Raw genomic sequence first — 27,781 nt, 5'->3', positions numbered from 1 at the left:
CCAAAATTGATGAAAAGACAAGACAAAAACTGGTCAGGGAGGCTGCCAAGAGACCTACAGCAACATGAAGGAGCTGCAGGAATTTCTGGCAAGTACTGGTTGTGTACTACGTGTGACAATAATCTCCCATATTCACCATATGTCTGAACTATGGGGTAGGGTTGCAAGATGGAAGCCTTTTCTTACACAGACAAACATCCAGGCCCGGCTAAAATTTATAAAACAATACGTCAGTGTCTCTCAAAAGCATGTGGGAAAATGGGTTATGGTCTGATGAGACCAAGGTTGAACTTTTTGGTCACAATTCCAAAAGGTACAACTGGCGCAAAAACAACTCTTCGCATCACAAAAAGAGCACCATCCCCATGGTGAAGCATGGTGGCGGCAGTATCATGCTTTGGGGTTGCTTTTCTTCAGCTGGAACTGGGGCTTTAGTCAAGGTGGAGGGAATTATGAACAGTTCCAAATACCAGTCTCTTTTGGTCCAAAACCTTCAGGCGTCTGCTAGAAAGCTGAAGAGGAAGAGGAATTTCACCTTTCAACATGACAATGACCACAAGCATACATCCAAATCAACAAAAGAATGGCTTCACCAGAAGAAAATTTAAGTTTTGGAATGGCCCACCCAGAGACCAGACCTAAATCCAATAGAAAATCTATGGGGTGACCTAAAGATGGCTGTGCACAATAGATGCCCTTGCAATGTGACAGATTTGGAGCACTTTTACAAGGAAGAGTGGGCAAATATTGCCAAGTCAAAATGTGCCATGCTGATAGACTCCTACCCAAGAAGACTGAATGCTGTAATTAAATCAAAAGGTGCTTCAACAAAGTATTAGTTTAGGGTGTGCACATTTATGCACCCGCTTATTGTACGTTTTTTTATTTTTTATATTTTCCCCCAACAGATTTGTTTGTTTTTCAATTGAATTGTACAGGTTATAGGTCACATTAAAAGTAAGAAAAGTTTTGAAATTATTTATTATGGTCTCATTTTTTATATCACAAAAACCCGGCATTTTAACAGAGATGTGTACACTTTTTATATCCACTGTATGTACAGAGGAGCAAGTTGCTGCCTCTAGAATACTGCAATGGTCCATTCCTTTCCAAAAAGCCACCAATGAAGCCAAAAAATCTGGTAGCATAGACCTTAATCATGCCTAGAAGTAGTTTAATACAGTGAGCATAGCAAAACGAAATACCATGAGACAACAATCTCAAAGTGGTCTGCGTTAATACTGGATGTCCTTTTTACTTACCCTCATAAGAGACAAACAGCTGATCATCTTTCCTAAAGGATTTATTTCAGTCCAAGTAGTATCTGAACTGTCTGTGGACATGCAAAGTATGTAGGATTCTTTATCCCTTGTTTTTAGGTTCTGAAAACAATGCAGATGACTTAATGTTCTGGCTAAGAAATCATTTTAGGCATAAATGAAGAATTGGTTCATAGGTAAGTACTAGGCTATCTGCCCAAGGGTATCTATAAGCCTAGCCAGAATGTGTTGGCTTTCGCCGCCCCCTTAGATTAGTTCCCTGTGCCTTGGTCCAGCAGAGCCATTAGTTCCCTGTGCCTCTGTCTAGCAGAGCCACTGCAGTGAGCCCGGGGTAAATTTTCTGTTTCCCATCCACTCATCAAGGTTTCTCTTGAAGAATGTTAGTGAAGTGCTCTGCCTAACGTAGAATTTGGAATCCTATTCCAAAGCATGGGGAGTCTCTGGGACAGGAATCTATCCCTCCAGCATGTCCTATTTATCATTGTGGTGAGGTTTAGATTCCTACAGCATGTGGCTCTTGGGGATTTGTTTTTTTTAGGTGGAGCATGTCCATCAATTCTGGATTGGACATGGCCTTGTATGTCAGGCAGAGATCACCTCTGAGTAAGTGGTATGCAACCGAGTACTGCTGGAGTTTTTTCAGTCGGGCTGCATAGGGCATCTGTTTGAGGCCAGTAATCCTCTTGGTAAGGTACTTATGTTGTCTTTCCAGTTGTTGCAGCTGTCTTGTAAAGTACATCCCAAATGGGGCGTTGTACTCTATGATGGATCTGATGAGTGATGAGTAGAGGGGCACAATAACCTCTTTTGTTCTAGATGCGAACCCTTTTATGATCAGGTGGGCCACACAGAAGGATTTTCTAACCAACTTGGCAATATGATTATCAAAGGAGAGATACTTGGGTCCCCAGATCCCTTATTATATTTTCTGCATTTAGGGGGCTACCACGTATGTGGTAGTTTGCGGGTACTTTGTTTTTTCCAAAGAGGATGACTATGCACTTTTTGGCATTTAGCTTGAGGCCATGATTATGACATCAGGTATCTGTCTCAGTGAGACCCTTCTGGAGGATGTCTGTATCAGCTGGAGAGTCAATAAGGGCCCCCAGTTTGCAGTCATCTGCAAACTTGGTCAGCCATAGTCCTCCTGTGCTTGCCTGTACTTCTGAGAAGTATATACCGAACAGGAGGGCTCCCAGGACTGAGCCCTGGAGGACACCACTTGTAACTGGTTTAGAGTCGGACCTAGAGCCTGCAACTCTCACCGTGTGGGTTCTATCTGTGAGCCAAGTGGCAACCCATCTCATGACGTAGGGGTTTATGTTCAGGCTGGTGAGCTTGTCTATAATACCAGAATGGTGTCGAAAGCCTTTGCGAGTTCTAGGTAGGCTGTGTGGACCTCCTTTCTCTTGTCCAAAGCCTTGGTAACTGTCTCAAAGAAGTGCACCAGATTTAGGAGGCATGATCTGCCCTTAACAAAGCCAAACTGGGTACGGTCCAATGTTTGAAGGTTCCCAATGTCTCTGTTAATGAATTCCATGATGATGTGCTCCATAGCCTTGCAGACCAGGCTAGTCAGGCTTACAGGGCGATAGTTCCCGGGGACCGTTGTGGCTCCACCATTGTGGAGCGAGATAACTGTTGCTGTGCGCCACTTTATGGGTACGTAGCCTGTAGAGAGGCTGAGTTTGAACAGTATGTTTAGGTGAGTGGTTAGTTCATTTTGGAGCTCATGTAAGACATAGCCTGGGACACCATCTAGTCCCATTGAAGCTGTATTTTTGGCTTTGGATAGGGCTGTTTTAACCTGTGTGTCAGTGATTGCCGGGGCTCTACATTCTTCTGGTATGGTTATGGGCCCTTCAGGGGGTGAGAGGGGGGTGAAGTTTGCACTAAACCTGTCTACCAGAATGTTGGCAGTATCAGTCGGTTCAGTGTATTTTGTGTCATTCTGCACTAACTCAGAGCAGATCAGAGTTTCCACTTAGGTTCTTGACATAGCTAAAGAACGCTTTGTGGTGATCTTTGGAGTCCTTGGCAATTTTTCTTTCGAAGCTAGCCTTGGATGATTTTATGCGGGATCGTAGTTTCTTGCTGATACTGATCAGGGATGTCTTTCCTTCTTGGGATTTTACTCTTTTCTGCACTAGCTTCCTCCTTCTATTGTATAGCTTGTTTATGGCAGTGGTCCACCAGACTGGTTTCCTTTTCTTGGAGGAGTGAGTCTTGGTTTTGCTTGGGATAGCACGATCCATGCATTCTTGCAGGTGCTCATAGAGTGCCTTTGTAAGGGATTTAGCAGCTTGGACAGGGTTTTCCTTTAGCATGGGGGTTGTGAACCTTTCCATCTCGGTCTTAAGTAACGTGAAGTTTGCTTTTGAAAAGTTTTTCATGGTGGTTTCCTTAATTGGGGTGGGGCGGAATGTGGATATCCAGAGTTAGTCTATGGTCTGATCTAACCAGCGAGGGTTTGACCTCCGGTGTAGAACACCGGTCGCCCATGTTGGTGATGACCAGGTCCAATATGTTGTCACCTCTGGTGGGGGTGTTGACCAGCTGATCCAGGGCATTTGAGTTTATAAATTCTAGGAAGTGTTGGGCAAGGGAGTTAGTACTTGAGTAGTTCTCCCAGTTAATGTTTGGGTAATTGAAATCACCCAATATTAGAGCGTTTGGTAGGACCTTCATATTTTCCATGCTCTCTTGCACTCAAAACAGTAACACGAAAGAGGTTATCAACTCACCCACCACTACTCATACATACAGTACATATCAAACACAAAAATCTGTGTGTGCAGAGGTTCTCTCGAAAAACTTACCAAAACACCAGAGACATCCAAAACACAAGATTGCTACAACTAACACAGTCCCTACAGCACCCATGACACACAGCAACAACAGTGCCTCCCCCACTAAGCCCATAAGGTATGACACTCAAAAAACAAATTCTCTTGTCATTGGAGACTCAATAGTGAGACACATGATGTCCCACTCACCAGGGTGGATAAGGAGAAAGCCACATTCAGCTGCCTGTCTGGTGCCAGGATTAGTCAGACCATGCAAGCACTAACTATGCATAGTTTGTGTTGGTGTGAACGACCTGAACTGTATCTCACTGGACTATATGAAGAGAGACATGATTGAGCGGGTTCCTATTACATGAGTGAATGCTAGAAATAGCAAACATTCATTTGTCGAACCCAAATGCACAAAACCACAGAATATCGAAGGAACGGAACAGCAATTTTTTCCCAGGGAACAAATTTGCTGGGTCGCTCTCCGGACTTTGCTGTTTTCTTCACTGTGGTGCGATCTCGGAGTTGGTATATTTAAGGTGAGGGTGTGTGGGGGGCACAGCTCCCCACTTTATGTTGCCTGTACATTTTTTTTTGTTTGGATCATCAAATTTTTTCCCTGGGGAAAAAATTGCTGATCCATTCCTTCGAAATTTTGTGGCTTTGTGTATTTGGGTTCGATAACAGATCATTCGCTATTTCTAGTGTTCAATCATATAATATGAACCAGGTTGAGCTCTCCAAGTATGTGTCCCAGGCAGGTATGTCGCTAGCCTTGAGCAGCATACTACCCTCACCTAGAATTATGCCACAGTAGAAACAAAAATGTATTGATTTCAATAACTGGATTAGTTTTTGGTGTCATTCAAAGGGGATCCATGTCAGCCTGGAAGCCATGGTTGACAAACCTCAATGCTTTGTCAGAGACAATTTGAACCTGGCACCTCCAAGCTTTCGGCTGCTGGCAAAGGCTCTTGTCTCTCCCATAGGGCCTTTTTTAGGCAAGGTCTTGAAAACATTACCAACGTGAAATTAGCCAATCAGAACAAAACAGGGGTAATGCTGCTAAATGCTAGGAGCTTAAACAAAACCTGCACTGCCTAGAAGCACTTCTATCACTAGAAGATACAGATGTCTGTGCAGTCACAGAAACCTGGTTCAAGGCCTCTGAGAGTACCCCGGCCTTGCAAGGCTACAATGCCGTCCACACCTTTAGACCACAAAATGAACATGTGAAAACCAAAGGAGGCAGTATTTCTATCTATATTAGAGATAAATTCACCTCCCATCTAGTTAGACTGGACAACTCCATGGAGCTACTCCAAGTCTAGGTTATGGTCATTCAAGTCATAGCCAGTTACAGATCCTCCTCCATGGGTCACAATGTCCATAAAGCCTATTTGACCAAATTGGAGACAATCCAAATTTTACCAAATAATCTGGTTATGCTGGATTTCAATTATCCCACCATCAACTGGGAAACCTAAGTTAGTCCCAGCTTGCTAGCACAATCCTTGACTTTGTTAATTCAAATGCCCAGGAACAAATGGTCCACACTCTGACAAGAGGAACAGACATTCTAAATCTGGTCCTCACTAACATGCCAAACAGATGCAATGCCGCAACTGTCAGACACTCATTAGTTAAATCTGACCACAAAATAGTCACCTTTGAGCTGGCACAACACCAGAAATCACACTAAAAAACTTCACCAAAGCAATTTATACCCTTCCAGCCGAAGGTATACATGCATTCCAAGCCCCACCCCAAGCTGGAAGTGGTAAGTCTGCCGAAGCTTACAGTAAAGCCCTGTACAATCACTTAAATAAGTGTATAAACCTCAGCAGTACCAGAAAGAATCAAAGCTAGAGCCCCAAGTAAAAACATGCTGCTACGGTGGACATCCAGCATCAACAAACTTTACAGTAAATACAAAAAGTTGCTGCCCAAAAAAAACAAAGGCAAAGCTCCAAAGATGGAAAAGCACCCTCCTCAGCCTCAACAAACAAATAAGACAACTTGTCTAATCCTCTAAGGTCTCCTTTGAGAGAAACTTACCAAGTACAGCCAAGGATAACCATAAGGCCTTTTACAGCTACCTATGTAGCCTAAAAGGTATGACCCAAGCATGTGCCGAACTAGTGACCAATGATATCGCACACACACTGACCTCACAGAGATAGCAAACCTACTAGCTGATAGGTCTGGTGAAAATTTCACTCCCTTATCCCCTCCTAACTTACACAAACCTCCCCCCAACATATCTCAACAGCAGGTCCTCAAAGCCTTGTTCAAGGCAAAAAACACAGCCTCTATGGGCCAGACAATATCCCAGGCTATCTTCTTAACAAACTAAAGCATGAACTAACATCACCATTTTCAATCATAGCCTAACCATAGGCTTTGTTCCTGTGAATGGAGAGCTGCAAAAGTTATTCCCCTCCACAAAGCTGGCCTAGCATCAGACCCGGGGAATTACAGACCCATAAGTCTGACCAGCCTCATCTCTAAGGCCATGGAATGTATCACTATGGACCTCATAAATAAAGACATAGGTGACCTCAAACCCTGGATCGTACCCAATTCGGCTTTGTCAAGGGCAGATCCTGCCTGTTAAATCTGGTGGACTTCTTTGAAAATGTAACTAGGGCCATTGATGAGGGCAAATCTGTGCATACAGCATACCTCGACTTGGCAAAGGCTTTTGACACAATCTCACATTCAGGCATTACTGATAAACTTAGCACAATGAATGTAAACCCCTTCGCTGTAAGATGGGATGCCAACTGGTTCACAAACTGGTACCAGCAGGGTGCCACAGGGATCAGTGCTGGGCCCCCTACTGTTTGGTATACACTTCTCAGAAGTTCAAGTCAAAAGTAAAGGGTTGTGGCTGACCAAGTTTGCAGACGACTGCAAACTAGGTGCAATCATTGAATCCCCAAATGATGTCAGTATACTCCAGGAGGGTTTCACGCAGACCAAATGACTGTTGTATTAGTCAGTCTCAAACTGAATGCAAATAATTATCATTCCCTTTAACACAATGTCCCTTCACATTATCAAATCAACAACAACACCCAAGTACCCATGAAGTGGTAAGGGACATGGGATCACAAGTTGACTGCAGCCTTAATTTTGACCACCATGTGTCTAGTGTAGTAAGGAAGGCTTTCTACATAGCACACTTGATTAGTAAAGGTATTGGCTCGAGAGCAAAAGAAGTTATAACCCTGCTAAACTCAGCACTAATCTGTCCCATAACTGAGTATAATGCCCTGTTCGGCATGTACCATACAAAGCAACTGGAGAGACCTCAGAGGTTTCTACCAAAGAAGATCAAGGGGCTCCAGCCATGTGCCTTACACAGACTGACTAAAGTCCTTATTACTATACTCTGTATCATATAGACTTCTTAGGGAAGACTTATGCCTGGCCTAAACAGCAATCCAAGACCCAAACCTAATGAACTTGCTACATTTCAGTAAATCCATAGTGACTAGGGCTACCCATTCCTGGGACCTAAATATGGTCTGCTGGAGGGACAGATTTATCTCCCAGTGACTACCGCATCTTTGGAATAAGTTACCAATTCATGTGAGCACCTCTAAGACACTGTTCAAGGGAAACCTGGACAAGTGGATGGGGCACCATAAATTCTTACTGGGATAGCTCCTACAACCCTCCTGGACATGGGCAGTCATCACTAAATGCAATCTTTGGTATTGACTATGGTCTTACATTGGGATAAAACAGCTAGACTTAAAATGACCTTCGGGTTGATAGCCTAGTAATCTCCTATGATCCTAAATATGGCAGGACACTGTAAAAGTTGTAGACAGGCACTCAAGAATGTCCTCTTTGAACCCAGAGTCTTGGAGTTCCTGGGACTTATCCAAAGTCTTCCTAATGAGATGGGCTTGAACTGGTACAGATAAGAAGTTGACAGTCCTACGTCTAAATGTGACCTAAGAGTAATCGCTCTTGCTATACCTGTCCGAAGTTCCAGACTCTTCATCGAACTGCAAAGAGACAAAATGTTGTCTGTCAGACCTATGCTGAACAAAAGAGATAAACACACTGCTGTCAACAATACATGGTTAACACCTCCACCAACTGAGGCTGAAAATTATAAAAGACACCTGACTTCTTGGGAGCCAAAGGGCAAAGCTATAATGCTTCCGGGCTGCTTTTACAAAATCTTTAATGACTGGCTCCAGATTGTGATTTACAACACTAGCTGTTTAAGTACCTGTATTGCCTGAGGCTCTTCACTAAAAAAAGTTTTGTTATGTTAAGGTCCAAAATCATTTACTCAGGTTATTGTGAACTTTATTACACTCTGCAATAGTGCTGGAGCACTCCCAACCAAATCCAGTTCAAAAGACCTATGCTTACTTGTAAATTCCCACTTGACAAAATAAACACAATTTGAAGGGGAGATGGTGAACAATGAAGAGTTAAAGTAGTTATAAGGGAGCTGTAGGAATATTAATGGCATGGAAGACTAATGAGAACAGGAGGGAATGAGAGACAAGAGTTAAGAAGCCATTCTAAATACCTGAGGAGATAGAAGGGAAAAGTGAGTGTGTCTGAATTTTATGAAAAACTATGCAAGCAGGAGGGGAAGAGGTTGAGATGGAGAGTGCAAAGAAATGGAACAAAATTGGTGCAAAGGAGAGACACAAACTTGATCTGACAATAACAGAGGGAAATTAGAAGACAATGAAGAATGTGAAGGCCGTAGGAGACACTGGTTACTTCAGTAATTCTACAGTACAGTAGATAACAGGAAAAAACAAAAAAAGAGGGTGACATAAGAGTTCTGAATGGAGTAGGGAAGGACTTCCATATGGCAGAATCAATAATCAACACAAAGGCTGTCCCCATAATGCAGAGGAAAAAAGCAGTTACTGTGTCCCAGATGACCAATGTTCGAATAATAGTATGGAAGCTGTAGGGACTACATGACAGAGGATGTCAGTGAGCAGCCTATGCTGGCTTACCCATCCAGGGGGGTGGTCAGCCTAGGTTCTTTGCAATAGCAGTATTAACAGCCTGGTGGGCTCCACACTGCAAATGATACACCACTTGGTCAGGAGGTTGCTCATGCACAGAACCATGCATGCACTTCCCAGAAAACAACTGTGGAGCTTGCTTGCTACCATCAACTCCCTCGCCAGGGAAGATAAGGTGAGTAGTGATTCCTCTAAAAAAAACAAATGTGTTATGGGGTTCTTGCCTAAGCGTGAAATGACCAATTTTAGTTCACTCCCCAGAACAAATGGGCTGATTGGGTGTAGTAATGAAGCCATGGATGAAGCCCGGGGGGAGGGGTGCATTCATTCACTCAAGGTTGAGAGGGGCCATCATTCAGACAGCCATCAGGGGTGGTTAAATGTTTTTTTTTACTTATGAGGAAATACATCCTTGAGAGCTCAGGGAAGAAGGGGGAAGGAGGGCATGTAAAAGGCTGACCTCCTCGTTGCACCCCACTTATGTAAAGGATGCTGCCAGCAAACAGCCCACCAACTAACACTGAGACAAAGGAGGTGATTTTCCCAGTTTTCACTGGACAAATCATATCATTCCAACATGCACCCTGAGTACAAGCTCGTCTCCCCAAGAGAGAAGGAGGGGGCTACACCCTTTCATTCCTCTCTCCCCCTTCCTAGCTCTTCCGGTGCTAAGGCTACTTATCAAACCCTGGTTGCCAGGATCACAGTCAGGACTACATGCCTCTGCACCACACAGCCAGGTATAAAAATACTATTTTTGATTTCAAAGACTTGGGGGTCAGGTCCCACGCTGGTTCAAAAGGAAGCCAGATTAAGTCTTCCTGACGAAGTTCAAGTCCTATGCTGGACTCGTTAGTTTTCTAAGAAGTGTGTAAGTGAAGTGCAAGACCCATTAAGGAAATAAGGAAATGTTTAACCAGCAACAAGGAGGGTAAAGGAGGGTTATAGATTATAGATATCAAGGCCAAGACAGCTGATATATGCAGTTTACTAATGGACAGACTAACCTGCATTAAAAAGTTCAGGCAAGCACTGCACATTCATTGATACCTTTGCTGAACTGGGGTCTTCATTCCTTCTCTGGTACTAGAGGGAAATTTTCTTTCATTTACCTAGGAGTTGCTTGTACAAGTCCTACCAGATTCCAACATAGGTTGGTACTAGGCTATCGGCCCTAGGGCCTATAAAAGCCTAGTCATAACAATTCCCTGGCTATTTCTTCCCACAATATTTACTTCCCTGGTCCCCTGTCTAGCAGGGCGACTGACATGATCCCCGGGGTAAATTTCCTCTCTCTCATTCAGTCATCAAGGTTCCTTTTGAAGAGGGCCAAAAAGGTGCTCTGTTTGACATGTATGGGCAGTCTATTCCAGAGTATGGGGAGTCTCTGGGTCAGGAACCTATCCCTCCAGCATGTTTTGTTCACTGTGATGACAAGGTTTAGGTCCCTGGAGTGCGTGGCTCTGATGGATTGGGATTTCTTTAAGTGTACCATCTCCAACAGCTCTGGGTTTCACATTATCTTGTATGTTAACAGAGATCACCTCTGAGTAGACGATATGCAACAGAATATAGCTGGAGTATTTTTAGTCGGTCAGCATAGGGCATCTGCTTTATGCCTGTGATTCTTTTAGTGAGGTGCTTCTGCGGCCTTTCCAGTTGTTGCAGATGTCTTGTGAGATACATACCAAATGGGACGTTGTACTCTATGATGGGTCTAATGAGGGATGAGTACAGTGGGACAATGACTTCCTTTTTTCTGGATGAAAAGCCCTTAGTGATGAGGTGTGCCACATAGAAGAATTTCCTGACTTGTGGCGATGTGGTGATCGAAGGTGAGACCACTGTCCACCTGTGTTCCTAAGTCTCTTATCACACTTTTGGTGTTTAGTGTACTGCCACCTATGTGGTAATTCATGGGTAGTTGTTTTTTCCCAAAGGGGATAAAGTACAGTTTTGTACCTACCATAAATGTAGATGTTCGAGTGCTAATACAGCTGCAGTAATCACAGATGGGTTCTCTGCCGTCAGGCGGTCCCTCAGTCGGCCGAATTCCAAAGTCTTGGTCCGGCGTCGGTTGTTGTCGCTTTCTCTCCTGACGTCAGTGAGGCCAGAGTATATAAGACACAGCCGACACCATGTTCTTCAGTCTTTCTTGCCCCAGATGTCAGGTGCCCCCAGAAGGAAGGCAATACATAAATTATGTTTCTATGTATATACAAGCAATGCAATATAATCCAAAATCAGTAGTTGCAAGCAAATAAACCATAGAAGGATAACCCAGTCAGGTAGTATGAAGAGGGTGTTAGGCCCCATGCCTTTACCAAGTGGGGAAGGAGGGAGGGAAACCTGTACTGCAGCTGTATTAGCACTCGAACATCTACATTTATGGTAGGTACAAAACTGTACTATGTTCATCGTGCATACAGCTGCAGTAATCACAGATGGGTAGAGTCCCAAAGCTACGCACAGGGTGGTAGGTACTAGGAGGAACTGGGCTGAGCCAGAATGCCCTGCAACACAGCAGTGGCAAAGCCTGCTCTAGTTCTGGAATATAAAGGCAGGTGGTAGTGTTTTGTGAAGGTATGTACAGAACTCCAAGTGGCTGCTTCCAAAATATCTTTGGTAGGAACTCCTCTGAGGAAGGCTGTAGAGGTAGCTGTGGCCCTGGTGCAGTGTGATCTGAAACCTGTAGGAACAGATTTCCCATGATAGGAATAACAAAACCGTATGCAGTGGCCTATCCACTTTGAAATAGTCTGTTTGGTAACTGGCTTCCCTTGAGCCCCTACAGCATAGGACACAAAGAGTTGTTCTGATTTCCTGAAGGACTTTGTTCTGTCCAAATAATAACGTAGCTGCCTATGGATGTCTAAAGAGTGTAGCAGCCTTTCCCTTTTGTTTTGAGGATTGGGGTAAAAGGTAGGTAGGTGTATGGCTTGATTTAAAGCTACCCTGGATACCACTTTTAGGCATAAATGACGGGATGGTATGAAGGGAAACCCTGTCCTGATGGAAAATGAGAAAGGGCTCCACCGCCATGAGGGCCTGTAGTTCCGAAACCCTACGAGCTGAAGTGATAGCCAGAAGGAAGGCTGTTTTCCAGGACAAATATTGCAAATATGTTGAGGCAGCTGGTTCAAAAGGGGGCAATGCTAATTTTTCTAGTATGTAATTAAGATCCCAGGCTGGTATTGGTTGTTTCCTTGGTGGTCTTACATTCTTAGCCCCTCTGAGGAACTGTCGTAAGAGTGGGTGAGAAAATAAAGGAGGATCCGTGTTGAATTCTGCAGAAATGGCTGAGGCATGCATTTTTATGGAAGCGAATGATAGTCCACTGTTCAGCAGCTCTGTTAGATACTGTAATACCTGAGGCAAGTTCAGTTTTCTAGGGTCCTGGCCTTTTTTCTCATTCCAACAGCAAAACCGCTTCCATTTTGCGGAGTAAGCTTTTCTAGTAGATGGCCTTCTGGCCTCCAAAATGACATCCTGCACCTCCTTGGAGAGTAGGGTCTGTTGTGGTGTTAAGGAATTTTCCATGCAGCGAGATTGAGTGTTTTCAGCTGACTGTGAAGAGTTTTGTAGCTGTGCTGAGTCAGCAGAAGAGACATTAGAGGCAGGGGCCAGGGAGGAGTATGTGTTAGGCTCCTCAGGAGTGGGTACCAGTGTTGCCTTGGCCAATCTGGAGCAATCAGTATCATCTTCGGTCTGTCTGCTCTTGCTTTCAAAAGCACCTTGGGCAGAAGAGGCAGAGGTGGGAATGCGTAAACTGTCCATGCTGTCCAACTGAATGAAAGGGCGTCCACTCTCCAGGCCTTTGGATGAAAAGTCCTCGAACAAAACTTTTCCAATTGATGATTCCTGTGGGAGGCAAAAAGATCTATGTCTGGCCTCCCCCACGCTTGGATTATCTCTGTAAACACCTGAGGATGTAACTTCCATTCGTGTGGATCTGTCATATTTCTGCTTAGATTGTCTGCCAGCGTGTTTTCCAATCCTGGCAAGTACTGTGCTTGAAGTTCGATTTGCCATTCCAGAGCCAAGTTCCAAAGAGTCATGGCTAGTCTGCACAAGGGGTATGAATGTGTTCCTCCTTGTTTGTTTATGTACCACATTACTGTGGTGTTGTCTGTTCTTATCAGTAATTGTCCTGGATGTAGGAAGTCCTTGAAAGCTGTAATTGCATTTATTACTGCTAGCATTTCTTTTGATTGATGTGAAGGTGCTTTTCCTTTTGGGACCATTTGCCCTGAATGCACCTGTCCGTCATGTGCGCCCCCCAGGCGTAATCTGAGGCGTCTGTTGTGATGACTTGCTTTGCTTGAGGCTTGCAGAATGGGAGGCCTGTGTTTGCTTGACATGCTTGGGCCCACCATAGAAATTCCTTTTGCAAACATGGAATTATTGGTATTATTGTTTCCAAACTGTGGCTGTGTTGAGACCATAGGTTTTTTAGGTACCATTGAAGTTTCCTCATATGCAGCTTTGACATGGGATTAAAAGAATGCAAGATGCCATGAAGCCCAGAGCCTGCAGGATTTTCCTTGCAGTAAGCCTGGTACATTTTGCTAGTATTTTGAAGTACTGAGTTAGTTGCCCCTGTTTTTCTGGCGTAAGATTGGCCATCTGGGTGTTTGTGTCCAAGTTGGCACCCAGGAAAGTTATTTTCTGAGATGGTGTTAGCCTGGATTTCTCTTTGTTGATGGTGTATCCCAGAGAATGCAGTAACCGTGTTACATATGCCAGATGTTCCAGAAGTATGTGCTTGCTGTCCGCTTGGATAAGGCAGTCGTCCAAATAAGGGTAAATTTGTATCCCTTGAAGTCTGCAGTAGGCAATCACTGATGCCAGGCACTTTGTGAATACTCTGGGCGCAGTAGATAAGCCAAAGGGCAATGCAGAGAATTGATAGTGGATTGAACCTGCAAGAAATCTGAGGTATCTTCTGCAGCTTTGTCTGATTGGGACATGCAGGTATGCCTCCTTGAGGTCCAATGTTACCAGCCAAAACTCCTTGCCCAGCATGGGAAGAAGCTGCTGTAATGTGAGCATCTTGAATTTTGGTGCAGTAAAAATGTGTTTAGGATGGATAAGTCCAAAATGGGTCTCCAGTCGGTTCCTTTCCTTGGTACCAGAAAAAGTCTTGAATAAAACCTTGACCTTGTTCATGAGTAGGTACCTCTTGAATAGCTCTCATTCTTATGAGCTTTGAAATTTGTAGTTGTGCCTCTGCCCTTTGATTGTGTGGCAGGTTTGGCATGCCTCTCATTTTTGGAAGTGTGTGGAATTGAAATTTGTAGCCTCTGTTTATAATGTCCAGGATCCATTTGTCTGTTGTGACAATATGCCAATTTCTTGCAAATAATGCTAGCTTTCCTCCCAAAGGTGCTGCCAGCTGAGACATGCTTGGCATGGAAATGAGGAGTCATTGGGTTTGTTTCCTGTATTGTTGTGCACTGTCTTCGCCACCTCTTGGTGCTGGAGTTTGCCATTGTCGGCCTCTATATGATCCTTGTGATTGCCCTCTGCCCCTTGTGCGTCTGTATCTACCTCTTTGGGGCTTGTCAGTGGCTGGAAAGGACCAGTTTTTTGAAGGCCAATTTCTGCTAAAACGTGGTGGTTGGACCTGTAAAAAGCTTTGACAGTTTGCATAGATTTGGCTTTTTCTTCCATTTTCCGTAATATCTCCTCAGCATTAGTACCAAACAGCACATCCTTTTGTAAAGGAGCATATAGAAGCTTAGCTTTCACATGATCAGGCAAGTTTTGTTCCCTAAGCCAGGCATGTCTGTGAATGACTGATCCTGTAGCAGCCGCTCTATTGAGGCCTCTAGGGCATCATAACCACATTGTAAGGTGTGTTTACCCACTTGCTCTGCACTATGCATCATATCCTGTAACTCCTTCAAATCTGGTTGTTCAGGTTGAGACATTTTACTCCTTAATTGTGATAACAGGAACTGTTGATATTTAAGCATATGAAACTGACAATTTAAGGCCCTCATGGCTAGGGTGGCCGAGGTATATACCTTTTTTCCCCACCTTTCTAAAGATCTTGACTCTCTTTCTGCAGGAAGTGGATTCTTGGCAGTGGAGGCCTTCAATCCCTTGGGGCCTTGAGAAATGGTTTCAGGGTCAGCATTATGGCTTTTGAAGAGAAATTGGTGAGAGTTAGGTACTCTGTAGTACCTATCAGGTTTGACTGGTGCAGGAGGCAGAGAATCCGGGTTAAGGCAAGCCTCCGAATAAACATCATCAAGTATGTCCAAAAGAGGAGGTATCGCCAGAGGTTTGTGTTGAGGTAACAAGAAATTCCCTAAGTCTTTTCTTGGAATCTGAAAAGTCTTGGCCTTCCCAATGGAAGTGTTCCCTCAAAGTGTGCAAGGTTTCCCCAAAGGAAAAATCCTCAGGAGGAGATACAGAAGGAATGGACTGCTCTGCATCCGAATCCTCAAAAGGGGAGTAAGAGTGTTCCTCTACATCAGAATGTTCTGATAAAATGGATCCCTGATCAGAAGAGGGAGAATCTTCCTCCACTCTGGGTCTCTTGTCTGGAGGGGGTTGAGAACCCCTGATAAGAGTAATTAAATCCTCAGCCATTTTAAGCATCTGTTTTTTAGGCATGGGGCCTGGAGATGGGCCCTGTGCAACAGGCCTCTTGGGATGCCTGGCTGCTTTGGATTTAGTAAAGGCCTTAATAGAAAAAGAAGATGAGGGTCTAAAGACACCATGGGTGGAAGTGGACCTGTCCACATTAGTAGGCTCAACATTAGTAAAGGCTTCGGTGGTTGTAGTCTGGGAAAGGGCCGAGGTACCAGCGGTCTTGGGTACAGAGGACTCCGCCAAAGGAGTGTCGTCGGTAGTCAGGGACTGCAAAGGCGTCTCGCTGAGAACCGGACCACGTGCAGCCTGTTTTGGCGTGGTGTCAGCGGGGACCGCGGGCCTCGCGTGTCGGTCCTTGTCCTTGCGTTTTTTGGACAAAACGGTAGTCGGAGTATCCGACGACATTTTATAATCAAAGGCTTTACCAAAATAGTGTTGGGCGAACTCCGCCCGACGCTTAATAGTGCGTTTATTGAAAGTAGCGCAAAAGCAACAGCCCGAGACGTCGTGGTCTGGGCCTAAACAAGGTATGCAGAGGGAATGGAAATCCTTATGCGGTATTTGCTTCCCACAAGAAATACAATTATTAACTTTTTCTGACATCGGTCTGAGGCAAGAAAAGTTTCCCCAACGGGGTACTTGGCTTTAATGAAGACTTCGGTTTCCAATATTTCCGTAATTCAGGAGCTGGCCGACCGGCACTTGCGAACTGCTTCTGCTTCGGGCACCGCGCGGCAAAAAAGACTGAAGAACATGGCGTCGGCTGTGTCTTATATACTCTGGCCTCACTGACGTCAGGAGAGAAAGCGACAACAACCGACGCCGGACCAAGACTTTGGAATTCGGCCGACCGAGGGACCGCCTGACGGCAGAGAACCCATCTGTGATTACTGCAGCTGTATGCACGATGAACATCTATATACTTCTTGGCATTGAGCTTGAGCCCATGGCTCTGGCACCAAGCATCTGTTTCTGCAAGGCCCTTTTGTAGAATATCAACATCATTTGGGGATTCAATAATGGCTCTCAGTTTGCAGTCATCTGCAAACTTCATTAGCCAGAGTACCTCAGTGTTGGTCTGTACTTCAGAGAAGTAGATGCCAAACAAGAGCAATCCCAGGATTGAACACTGATGTACTCCACTTGTCTGGAGCTGGATTTGGAGTTGGCTACTTTTACAGTGTGCGTTCTGTCAGTAAGCTAGTTGGCAACCCATCAAGTGATGTAGGGATTTATGCCCAGCTTAGTAAGTTTATCTATGATTCCAGAGTGGGGGATGGTGTTGAAGGCCTTGGCGAGGTCCAGATAGGCTGTGTGGACTGCCTTACCCTTGTCCACGGCTCTGGAGACTAATTCAAAGAAGTCAATCGGGTTCAGAAGACATGATAGGCTCTTCACGAACCCAAACTGGGTGGGGTCCAGTGTTTGAAGGTTGCCAATGTCTTTGTTTATAAGTTTCAAGATAATATGTTCCATGGCCTTACAGAGCAGGCTCATCAGACTGATGGGACGGTAGTTCCCAGGATCCAAGTTGGATCTCCCCTTGTGGAGTGGGATAACTGTAGCTGTGCACACTCAGTGGGCATAACGCTTGAGGTGAGGCTATGATTAAACAGGACACTTAGGTGAGGTGCCAGTTCATTTTGTAGTTCATGTAGTACACAGCCCGGGATGTCATCTGGTCCCATGGATGCTGTATTCTTAGCTTTGGAGAGTGCATTTTCTACCTATGTGGCTGTGATTTCCGAAATTTGGCAATCTTTCTGTATTGAGATGGGCCCTGTAGGGGGTGAGAGGGGGGTGAAATTGGCACTGAATCGATCTGCCAGGATATTGGCAATGTCCTTGGGACCAGTATATTTAATGCCATTCTGTTGTAGCTCAGAGCAGATCTGAGCATTACCATTTAGACTCTTGACATAGCTATAGAATGCCTTCTGGTTGTCTTTGGAATCTTTGGCAATTTTATTTTCATAACTAGCTCTGGAGGATTTTATGAGGGATCTCAGCTTCTTACTAAGGCTGGTAAGGGAGTTTTTTGCATCCTGGGATTTTCCTCTTTTCTGCAACAGTTTCTTCCTTCTGTTTTATAGCTTGTTTATGACAGAGGACCACCAGATTGGCTTCTTTTTTTTTTGGAAGAGAGCGTCTTGGTGCTATTTGGGATGGCACAATTCATGCACAAATGGATGTGTTTGTACAGTGCTTTATTGTAGGACTCGGCAGTCGAACTTTCAGTTCCCATCTGCATGGGTGTCTTGAAGTTTGTCACTTCTGACATGAGTAGCATGAAGTTGGTCTTGGGAGAAGTTTTTTACGGATGTTTCCTTACTGGGAGGTGCGGGTGGGATGTGGATGTCAAAGGTGATTAGCTTATGGTCAGACCTAACCAACGAGGTGGTGACCACTGGTGTGGAGCACCGATTTCCCATGTTTATAATGACCAGGTCCAGGATATTTGAGCCCCTGGTAGGACTATGGATTAGTTGATCTAGGGCGTTGGAATTTATGAATTCCAAGAACCGTTGGGCAAAGGTGTTGGTACATGACTAGTTTTCCCAGTTAATGGCAGGGTAGTTGAAATCACCCAGTATTAGGGTGTTTGGTTGTATCTTAATATTTTCCAGTATGTTTAGAAAGGTGTAGTGGGAATCTTGGGGCATGGTTCTTAACACATCTTCTGAAAATCAGTGTCTGAAGAGTAACAAATTCATGTCATCCACACTGTTATACACAAACAGTGCAGATTCAGGTGTACCAAAAAATCCCATTAAGACTAGTCTATAATGTGCAAATTCTTTTTTTAAATTCTAAAATGTCGTAAATGTACTACTGTGGAGCTTTTCTCCCCAGGCTTCCACTGAAAATGGGTTAATGGCCCAGCAGACTTTCCCGGTCAACAAATGTCAATAAATAAATAAGAGGTGCGTCCACTAGGCTAATGACCTCCAGGCCCTTTATAAGCCTAACCACACAGCCCAACCCAATTACAACCCCTGGTAACATATGCATCTTAACTGTGGGGGGGGGGGGGGGAGGTGTTAGTTATGAGGTTACTAAAAAATTACATGGGCCACATGCTAGTTGAAGAATGTTTGCTGTTGGTCTCAGTCTGTAGGAGACATGGAGCCAGCCCACAGATAATTTTATAATTACCCATCCATTGTTAGTTAGGGAATATTTATTGTCAGCCTCTGTCTATAAAAGTCGTGGGGCCTAGCCCGGGGATGAATTTGCCATTTCAAATCTAATGGTCAATGTTACATTTGAATAGGGTTAAGGATGGAATCTGTTTCACATGGATGTGCAGCCTATTCCACAGCATGCGAATTCTTTGAGTCCCACATTTGCTCTGTCAGCATGTTCTATTTATGTCACAAGAAAGTTCAAATCCCTGGATCAAGAGTTTCTGGTGCTGGTTGTTTTGCAGATGTGCAAAAGCTCCATCAGGGCTGGATCTAAGGATGGTTTATATGCCGAGCACAGATTACCTTTCAACAACCTGAAAGAGACAGAGTATAGATAACAGTGCTCTAGGGTGAACTGTACAGGATAGCGTGTTAATACCCTGGATTCTATTGTTGAGGAACCTCTGTGGGCATTCCAATTGTTGCATATGCCTAATCAGGTGCATACCAAAGGGGGCATTGTACTCAGTGATGGGTTTGATATGGGATGAGTAGAGTACCTTCCTTAGCCTGAATGTCATACTCTTAACTGGCTGACATAAAATTATTTTCTTACTGCCTTGGCTATGTGTTGGTCAAAAGTCAGATAAAGTACAGTTGTGTACACTTACCATAAATGTAGCTGTCCAAGTGTATTCACTGTTGCAGTCACCACATTTGGGTTATCTGCCTGCAGGTAGCCCTCAGCTGGCCTGAATATCAGAGTCTTGGGGTTTCTGTGTTGGATGCGGTCGCTTCTTCCCTGACGTCAGGTCGTCAGGGGGTATAAAACATGCAGCCGACACCAATACATCAGTTTTTCTTGCCCCAGATGTCAGGTGCCCCCAAAACAAGAAGCAATTATATGGTGTGGAACACCCCCAGCAAAAAGCAAATATACATAGTATAAGACATGCCAAACCAAAAAGGATAAGTGAAAGCAAAGACAAATCGGGGGCTGGAGGGAGGGTAACCAGGACTGCAACAGTGAATACACTCGAACATCTACATTTATGGTAAGTGTACGCAACTGTACTATGTTCTTCGTGTTTCACTGTTGCAGTCATCATATTTGGGTTGATTCCCAAAGCTAAGTTAGGGTGGAGGTAGATTAAGAATCATTAGGACTGACAATCAGACCCTGTAAGACTGCTGTGGCAAATCCAGCTCTGGATTTAGAAAGGATAGGCAAGTGGTAATGTTTGGTGAAAGTGTGTACAGAGGTCCAGGTTGCAGCTTCCAGGATGTCCCTGGTAGGGACTCCTCTGACAAATGCAGCAGAGGTAGATGTAGCCCTAGTGGAATGTGCTCTCATCCCCTGTGGGGTAGGTTTTCCATGGTGCTTGTAGCAGAAATGGATGGATGGATTTAGATATGGTTTGCTTTGAAATGGTCTTCCCCTCTGCCCCTGCAGCAAAGCTGACTAGCAGCTGGTCAGATTTTCTGAGAGGCTTCGTCCTGTCCAAACAGAATTCAAGCTGTCTGTGCATGTCTAGAGAATGCAGTAACCTTTTCCCTTTATTTTGAGTATTAAGGAAAAAAGTAGGCAAATGAATGGACTGGTTTAAAGCCACACTAGACACCACCTTGGGCATAAAAAAATGGGTTAGTCCTGAGGGAAACCCTGTCCGCATGGAAGATAATGAAGGGTTCCCCCTGCCATAAAGGCCTGCAATTCAGACACTCTTATTGCTGAAGTGATGGCTAGAAGTAAAGCTGTTTTCCATGAGAGGAATTTCAATTCTGCTGTAGCAGCCAGTTCAAAGGGGAGAAGTGTAAGTTTTCCCAATACAAAGTTAAAGTCCCAGGCTGGAGTGGGAGCTCTCCTGCGGGGTCTTAAATTTTTGGCCCCTCTAAGGAACTGTTTTACCAGAGGATGAGAGAAGAGGGGTGGCTCAGTATTATAATGAGCTGAGATGGCAGAGGCATGAATCTTAATTGAAGAGAAGGATAGGCCCTTGTGGAGCATTTCTGTTAAGTAGTCTAGTATATGTGGTAAGCTGGGCACAGTTGTGCCTATCCCTTGAGACTGGCTCCAGAAACAATATCTTTTTCACTTTTCTGAATAGGAATTTCTAATACCAGGCCTCCTTGGCTCAAGAATGACATCCGGCACTTGCTTACTGACGGTTGCTAGAGATGAGTTCAGGGGATTAGCCAGGCTGAAAGGTTCAGGGTCTGAAGCTGAGGGTGCAGAATTTGCCCCCCCTGCTGGGACAGCAGGGAAGGGGTCTGAGGCAGGTGCCATGGTTGTATCATCGTCAGACTGCGCAAAAGAGGATACCAGTGCTGGAGTGTCCAGTCTGGTACAATCAGGACTGTCCTTTGTTTGTCCTGTTTGATCTTTAGTAGAACCTTCAAAAGGAGAGGCAGAGGGTGAAAGGCACAGACTGAGAGGCTTTCCCTGGAAAAGGACAGGGCATTCACCTTCCAAGCTTGGCTGTGGGGATTTGTGGTGCAGTATTTGTTCAACTGATAGTTCTGAGGGGAAGCAAACAGGTCCACCTCTGATGTTCCCCATCTGTTCCCTAAAAGCTTGAATATTTTGGGTTCCAGTTTCCATTCATGTGGGTCCATGAGATTTCTGCTTAAGTCATCTGCCAATGAATTTACTTTGCCTGGCAGGAATTGAGCTTGTAGGTGCACTTGGTTGCTCAAGGCTGTGCGGCTAGTCTGCAGAGTGGGTAGGAATGTGTTCCCCTCTGCTTGTTTATGTACCACATAACTGTGGTGTTGTCTGTCTTTACCAATAGTTGTCCTGGAAGAATAAGGCTTTTGAAGACAGTCAGAGCATTCTGTACAGCTAACATTTCTTTTTGATTGATATGCAGGTGCATCTGCTTTGGGATCCATTTGCTCTGAATGCATGTCCTGCCATATGAGCCCCCCATGCATAGTCTGATGCATCTGTTGTTAGGGTTTGGGCGGCAGGGGGTACAGTGAAAGAGAGTCCCTTGTTGTGATTGCAGGCCTCTGCCCACCAAAGGAACTCTGCCCTTAGACACGGAATGATAGGAATTACTGTTTCCAGGTCCTGAGAATGTTGACACCATAGCATGTTTTGTTTATTGTGATGACAAAGTTTAGATCCCTGGAACATGTGGCTCTGAGGGATTGGGATTTCATTAAGTGTAGCATGTCCAACAGCTCTGGGTTTGACATGGCCTTGTATGTTAAGCAGAGATCGCCTCGGAGTAGACGATATGCGACAGAGTATAGTTGGAGTTTTTTAAGACGGTCAACATAGGGCATTTTCTGGATGAAATGCCCTTAGTGATGAGGTGTGCTACACAGAAGGATTTCCTGACTATTGTGGTGATGTGGTTATTGAAGGTGAGACCACTGTCCACCTGTGTCTCCAAGTCTCTTATCACACTTTCGGTGTTTAGTGTACTGCCACCTATGTGGCAATTCACGGGTACATGTTTTTTCCCAAAGGGGATAACTATACATTTCTTGGCATTGAGCTTGAGCCCCATGGCTCTGGCACCAAGCATCTGTTTCTGTAAGGCCCTTTTATAGAGTATCAACATCATTTGGGGATTCAATAATGGCTCCCAGTTTTCAGTCATCTGTGAACTTTGTTATCCAGAGTCCCTTAGTGTTGGCCTGTACTTCAGAGAAGTAGATGCCAAATAAGAGAGGTCCAAGGACTGAATCCTGAGGTACTCCTCTTGTCACTTGTCTGGAGCTGGATTTGGAGTCAGCTACTTTTACAGTGTGGGTTCTGTCAGTAAGCCAGTTGGCAACACATCGAGTGACATAGGGATTAATGCCCAGCTTAGTACGTTTATGTATGATTCCAGAGCGGCGGGTGGTGTCAAAGGCCTTGGCGAGGTCCAGATAGGCTGTGTGGACTGCTTACCCTCATCCACGGCTCTGGGGACTGATTTGAAGAAATCAATCAGGTTCAGAAGACAAAATCAGCCTTTCACAAACCCAAACTGGGTGGGGTCCAGTATTTTAAGGTTGCCAATGTCTTTGTTTATAAGTTCCATGATAATATGTTCCATGGCCTTGCAGATCAAGCTTGTCAGACTGATGGGGCGGTAGTTCTTGGGATTCAAGGTGGATCCCCCCTTGTGGAGTGGGATAACTGTAGCTGTGCACCATTCAGTGGGCATGAAGCCTGAGGTGAGGGTATGATTAAACATGACACTTGGGTGAGGTGCCAGTTCATTTTGTAGTTCATGTAGTACACAGCCCAGGATGTCATCTGGTCCCATGGATGCTGTATTCCTAGCTTTGCAGAGTGAATTTTTTACCTGTGTGGCTGTTCAAGTTTCCTAATATGCAGTCTTGCATATGGAATTAACAGAATGCAAGAGGCCATGACCCCCAGAGCTTGCAGTATTTTCCTTGCAGATAGCTGGGTTTTTGTGTCCAGTAGATTGAATTAAGTTGTCAAATAAATTTGTTTCTCTGGAGTGAGGAATGCCATCTGGGAAGTTGTGTTCAAGCTTGCTCCCAGGAATGCAATCTGTTGGCAGGGTACTAGGTGTGACTTCTTTTCGTTGATGGTGTACCCCTGTGAATTTAGAAGTCTCTTTACAAATGTCAGGTGCTGTAGTAGCAAGTCCTGACCTATGGTTAAATTTGAATACTTCTCTGCCTGCAAAAAGCAATGGCTTGTGCTAGGCACTTTGTGAATACCCTGGGCGCAGTAGATAAGCCAAAGGGAAGTGCACAGAACTGATAGTGCATAGAACCTGCCCTGAAGCGAAGGTATTTCCTGCAAGATTCGCTTATGGGGATGTGCAAGTAATAAAAGCCTTGTCCTCTTTGTTCTGCTGGGACAGGTTGAATAGCCTTGATGCTGAGGAGAGAAAGTACTTGCTTTTGGGCCTCCACCCACTAATTGCTTGGGGGAGTTAAGAATAAGTTATTGTACAAGTTTACCATAGGAGGGGTGGCTTACTACTCCCTGTTTTGGACGTGGGAGCACCCCACTGCTTGGATCTGTGCATAACCTGTGACTGAAGTCTTGGGGGTCTGCTGCCCCTAGGTTTGGACTGAGAAGGCCTGGAATGGACTGGAAAGGACCAGTTCTTTGAAGGCCAATGCCTACTGAATCTAGGTGGTTGTACTTGTAAACAATTTGCATAGATTTAGCTTTCTCCTCCATCCTTTCGAGTACTGCTTCTGCTTTATTGCCAGATAGGCGCTCTTGGTTTAAGGGTGCATCCAGTAATTTTGTTTTGACGTGATCTGACACGTTTTGTTCCTTAAGCCAAGTATGCCTTCTAAGAACAGACCCAGTGACAGCAGGCCTACAAGATGTTTCTAAAGCATAAAAACCACACTGCAAAGTATGTTTACCAACTTGGTCAGCAGAATGCATTAACTCTAGTGAATCTTTGTGCTTTGCACAGACAGGAATAAACATAATTTTCTGTTTAATTAGCCCCATAATATGCTGCTGATACTTTAACAGATGAAACTGGCAATTTAAAGCCCTAATGGCCAGAGTAGCAGAGGTGTATACCTTCTTACCCCATCTGTCCAAAGCCCTAGAATCTCTGTCAGAAGTGGTAGGATTCTTGGCAGTAGTAGCCTTAATGCCTTTTGGTCCTTGGGAAATGGTCTCTGGATCCACAGTAGAATTCTTGAAAAGGAATTTGAGAGAGTCAGATACTCTATAGTACCTGTCAGGTGTCCTGAGAGCTGGAGGCAAAGTATCCGGGGTAAGGCTGGATTCCAAGAAAACATCACCTACAATCTCCAGAAGAGCAGGGATAGCTAGAGGCCTGTGCTGAGGCAGGTTTAAAAATTCCCTGAGTCTCTTTTTGGACTGAGAGTAGTCCCGGCTCTCTCAGCGGAAATGCTCCCTAAGGGTATGCAGGGTTTCACCAAAAGAAAAATCTTCTGGAGGGAAGCAGAGGGAATGGAATCCTCTGCATCAGAATTCTCATAGGTAGATAAGGGTATGTCCTGGTAGTCAGAAGGAACAGAGATATCAGATTCCTGATCAGAAGAATCAGAAGGAAAATCAGTTCTAGGTCTCTTTGAAGGGGAAGGCTGGCTTCCCCTAATTAATGTAATAAGGTCTTTAGCCATTGTAATAATTTAAGACCAAAATACGCTGCCTGGTAGCGATAAAGCCTGTCCTCTGATAGTAATTCCACTATAACACCCGGAACCAGCTGAAACACTTTATTCCATACGTGCAGGATAGAACCACAGTACATATAAAAACATCGATGCCAAGGATAAAAATAAAACGAAAATACAAATGGATTTAGCGCGCTTTCATCTTTTAACATGAGACTTCATCAGAATCCATTAATTTTCATTTAAAAAACACAAATAGTCCATCTCTATCTCCAGTTGGTTCAGAATTGGCACTCAAAACATGAACTCCCATAGAAAACACTCAAGATGCTTCCAAATGCTGTGTCATCATCAATAACGTAACATGAACAGTAAATACATATAAATACATTTAAATACATAAAAAAACTAATACTTGTTCTTGTTTTCATACATTCTTATTTTCATAAAATTCGGAACTGTACTTATTTCTTCAATAAATGTTATTGGGTATTAAATATTAAATAGTACTATCAAATATAAAATACTTAAATAATAAAATTGATAGTACATCATTTATAAAATTTATATAATAAAATGTTTTGGTCATTGTAATAATTTGTTTTTGGGGCCTGTGGGCCTGAGAATGTGCTTTGATCGTCGGTTTCCTAGGTGTAGTGCAAACTTTAGGCCTGAGAAATTCAGTATTTTTGGCTTGAAACGAAGTTGTCAGTTTAATATGAAAATCGGTAGGCCTGAATACACCCTCAGAAGCCGGTGCCTGCACAGCGGCTCTGGACTCATCCAAGGTAGAGACATCTGCAGGTTCCATAGTCGAAGAAGCATCTCGCGGCATACCGGACTCCGAATGGGTCTCAGTAAAGGCCTGTGAATCTGTAGAAGTGGGTATCAGGGGCTGCAAAAGCGCCTCATTGAGTACCGACGGACTGGCGACTAGCTGAACGGTAGCGTCATCGGCAGCTTTGGACCTATGCAATCGGTCTCTGTCTTTATCCTTATGTTTTTTTCGGAAGATCGGTAGTCGGATGGCTTGCCAATGCCATTTTGGAGTACGGAGATCGTGAGCGAAATTATTTAGCTACAAAAATTGCCCGACGATGGATAGCTTGGGCGTTGAACAAGGCAACAAGGTGCAAAACCGACAGCGAGGGATGTCTTGGTCTGGGCCTAAACAGGTGATGCAGTAAGAATGAAAATCTCTAGGAGGTATTTGCTTTCCACAGGCAAGACAATTATTAATATTTTTCTGACATCGGTGGGAGCAAGAAAAAAAGGATCTCCAATGGGGTACTTATCTTTTAGAAGACTTCAGGTCTGAAACTCGAAAATGAAAATTTCGGGAGTCAGCTGACCTGCACTTGCAAACTGCTCCTGCTTTGGGCACCGCACGGCAAGAAAGACTGATGTAATGGCGTTGGCTGCATGTTTTATACTCCTTACGACCTGACGTCAGGGAAGAAGTGACAGCATCCGATGCAGAAACCATAAGACTCTGGTATTCAGGCCGGCTGAGGGCTACCTGCAGGCAGATAACCCAAATGTGATGTCTGCAACAGTGAAACATGAAGAACATCTGTCTACATATGTTCCCAGATCTCTAACTAATGGGTTAACTCTTAGGGATGTCTTATAAATTGAGTTATTTGCCTGAGTAGACATTTTCTTATTTGGATCGTTGGTTCAGATAAATCCCAAGTGATAACTATCAGGGTAGAAATAGAAAGAGGGTAGAACATACATAGAAAGCTTGGCCTGACTTTCAGAATGGAAGACAAGACAAAGTTTGGTGAACTGTACACCAAATTTTGCCAAAAGGTACTATAAAGCACTTCTTTGCATTGAGTTTTAATCCATGGCTTTGGCACAAGACATTTGTCAGTTACACCCCCTTGCAGGATGTTAGTGTCATGGAGGAATTTATGATTTATTTATTTATTTTACATTTGTTAACCGGGATGGTCCGACTGGATGTATGTTCATTTTCAGCGGAGGCCCGGGGAGAAAAGCTCCAAAGTACATGTATACATTGCAATTATTAGAAGTATTAGTGAATGGCAATTACACACAGGTTACAGACAGAGCAATACAAACAATCACATGACACGTGACTTACAAAGCATTGCGAGTATGTATATACAGGTAGTAACACATATTACCTTCAGGAATAAAATACATTGAGTAGCATTAGATACGGTTTACCCTTCATGATAAGGAGAGGGGTGGACAAAAAAAGGACATTTGTAGAGGAGAGGCATGTGAGATGGACAGGGCACTAATCAGAGTTGGTACAGAGACATATCCAGTGCGATCTGAGGTAATTCTTAAGCTTGTTTTTGAATACGGTTGGTGAAGGCTCTTGAGTCAGGTCGGCTGGTAGGGAGTTCCAAATCTTTCCGACAGAGTTGGCAAAGAGTGAGTCACCAGCAGAGTGGTTGGATTTGACTGTTAGAACTAGGAGTTTGGTAGAGGAGCAGAATTGTTGATTGTTACTGTAGGGCAGATCATGTTTTTAGAGCAGGGGTATTTTCTGGCCGGTAGAGGATTTTGTGGGTAACTAAGAGCTGGTTTAGCTGTAGAAGGTGAGGTAGTTCCAGCCAGCCTTGGAGATTTAGGTTGTGGCAGTGGTGATTGCTCCAAATATGCAGCCATCTGTATACTTGGTGGGCCAAAGGCCTCTGACATTACTTTTAATAATCAAAAAATAGATGCCAAACATCAGTGGACCCCACACATAGCCTTGTGGTACTCCACTGGTGACCTGCTTCTTGGTGCAGGTAGTCTCACTAATCCTGACTTTCTGGGTCCTATATGTGAGCCAACTTGCAATCCAACAAGTTGTGTAAAGATTTATGCTTAGTTCAGTGAGT

The 27,781-nt window shown here is 44.3% G+C and overlaps 1 protein-coding gene across 1 annotated transcript in view; it reads right to left on the bottom strand.

Annotated features, from left to right (window-relative positions):
• The window catches only part of TTC37 (tetratricopeptide repeat domain 37), a 2,356,248-nt gene that overhangs the window by 520,258 nt on the left and 1,808,209 nt on the right, over nucleotides 1–27,781 (bottom strand). The window lies entirely within an intron of this gene.

The sequence above is a fragment of the Protopterus annectens genome, chromosome 2.part2, assembly GCF_019279795.1.
Source record: "Protopterus annectens isolate FY-2018-M chromosome 2.part2, PAN1.0, whole genome shotgun sequence".
Classification (NCBI taxonomy): domain Eukaryota; kingdom Metazoa; phylum Chordata; order Ceratodontiformes; family Protopteridae; genus Protopterus; species Protopterus annectens.
This window is presented reverse-complemented; position numbering and strand designations above follow the sequence as displayed.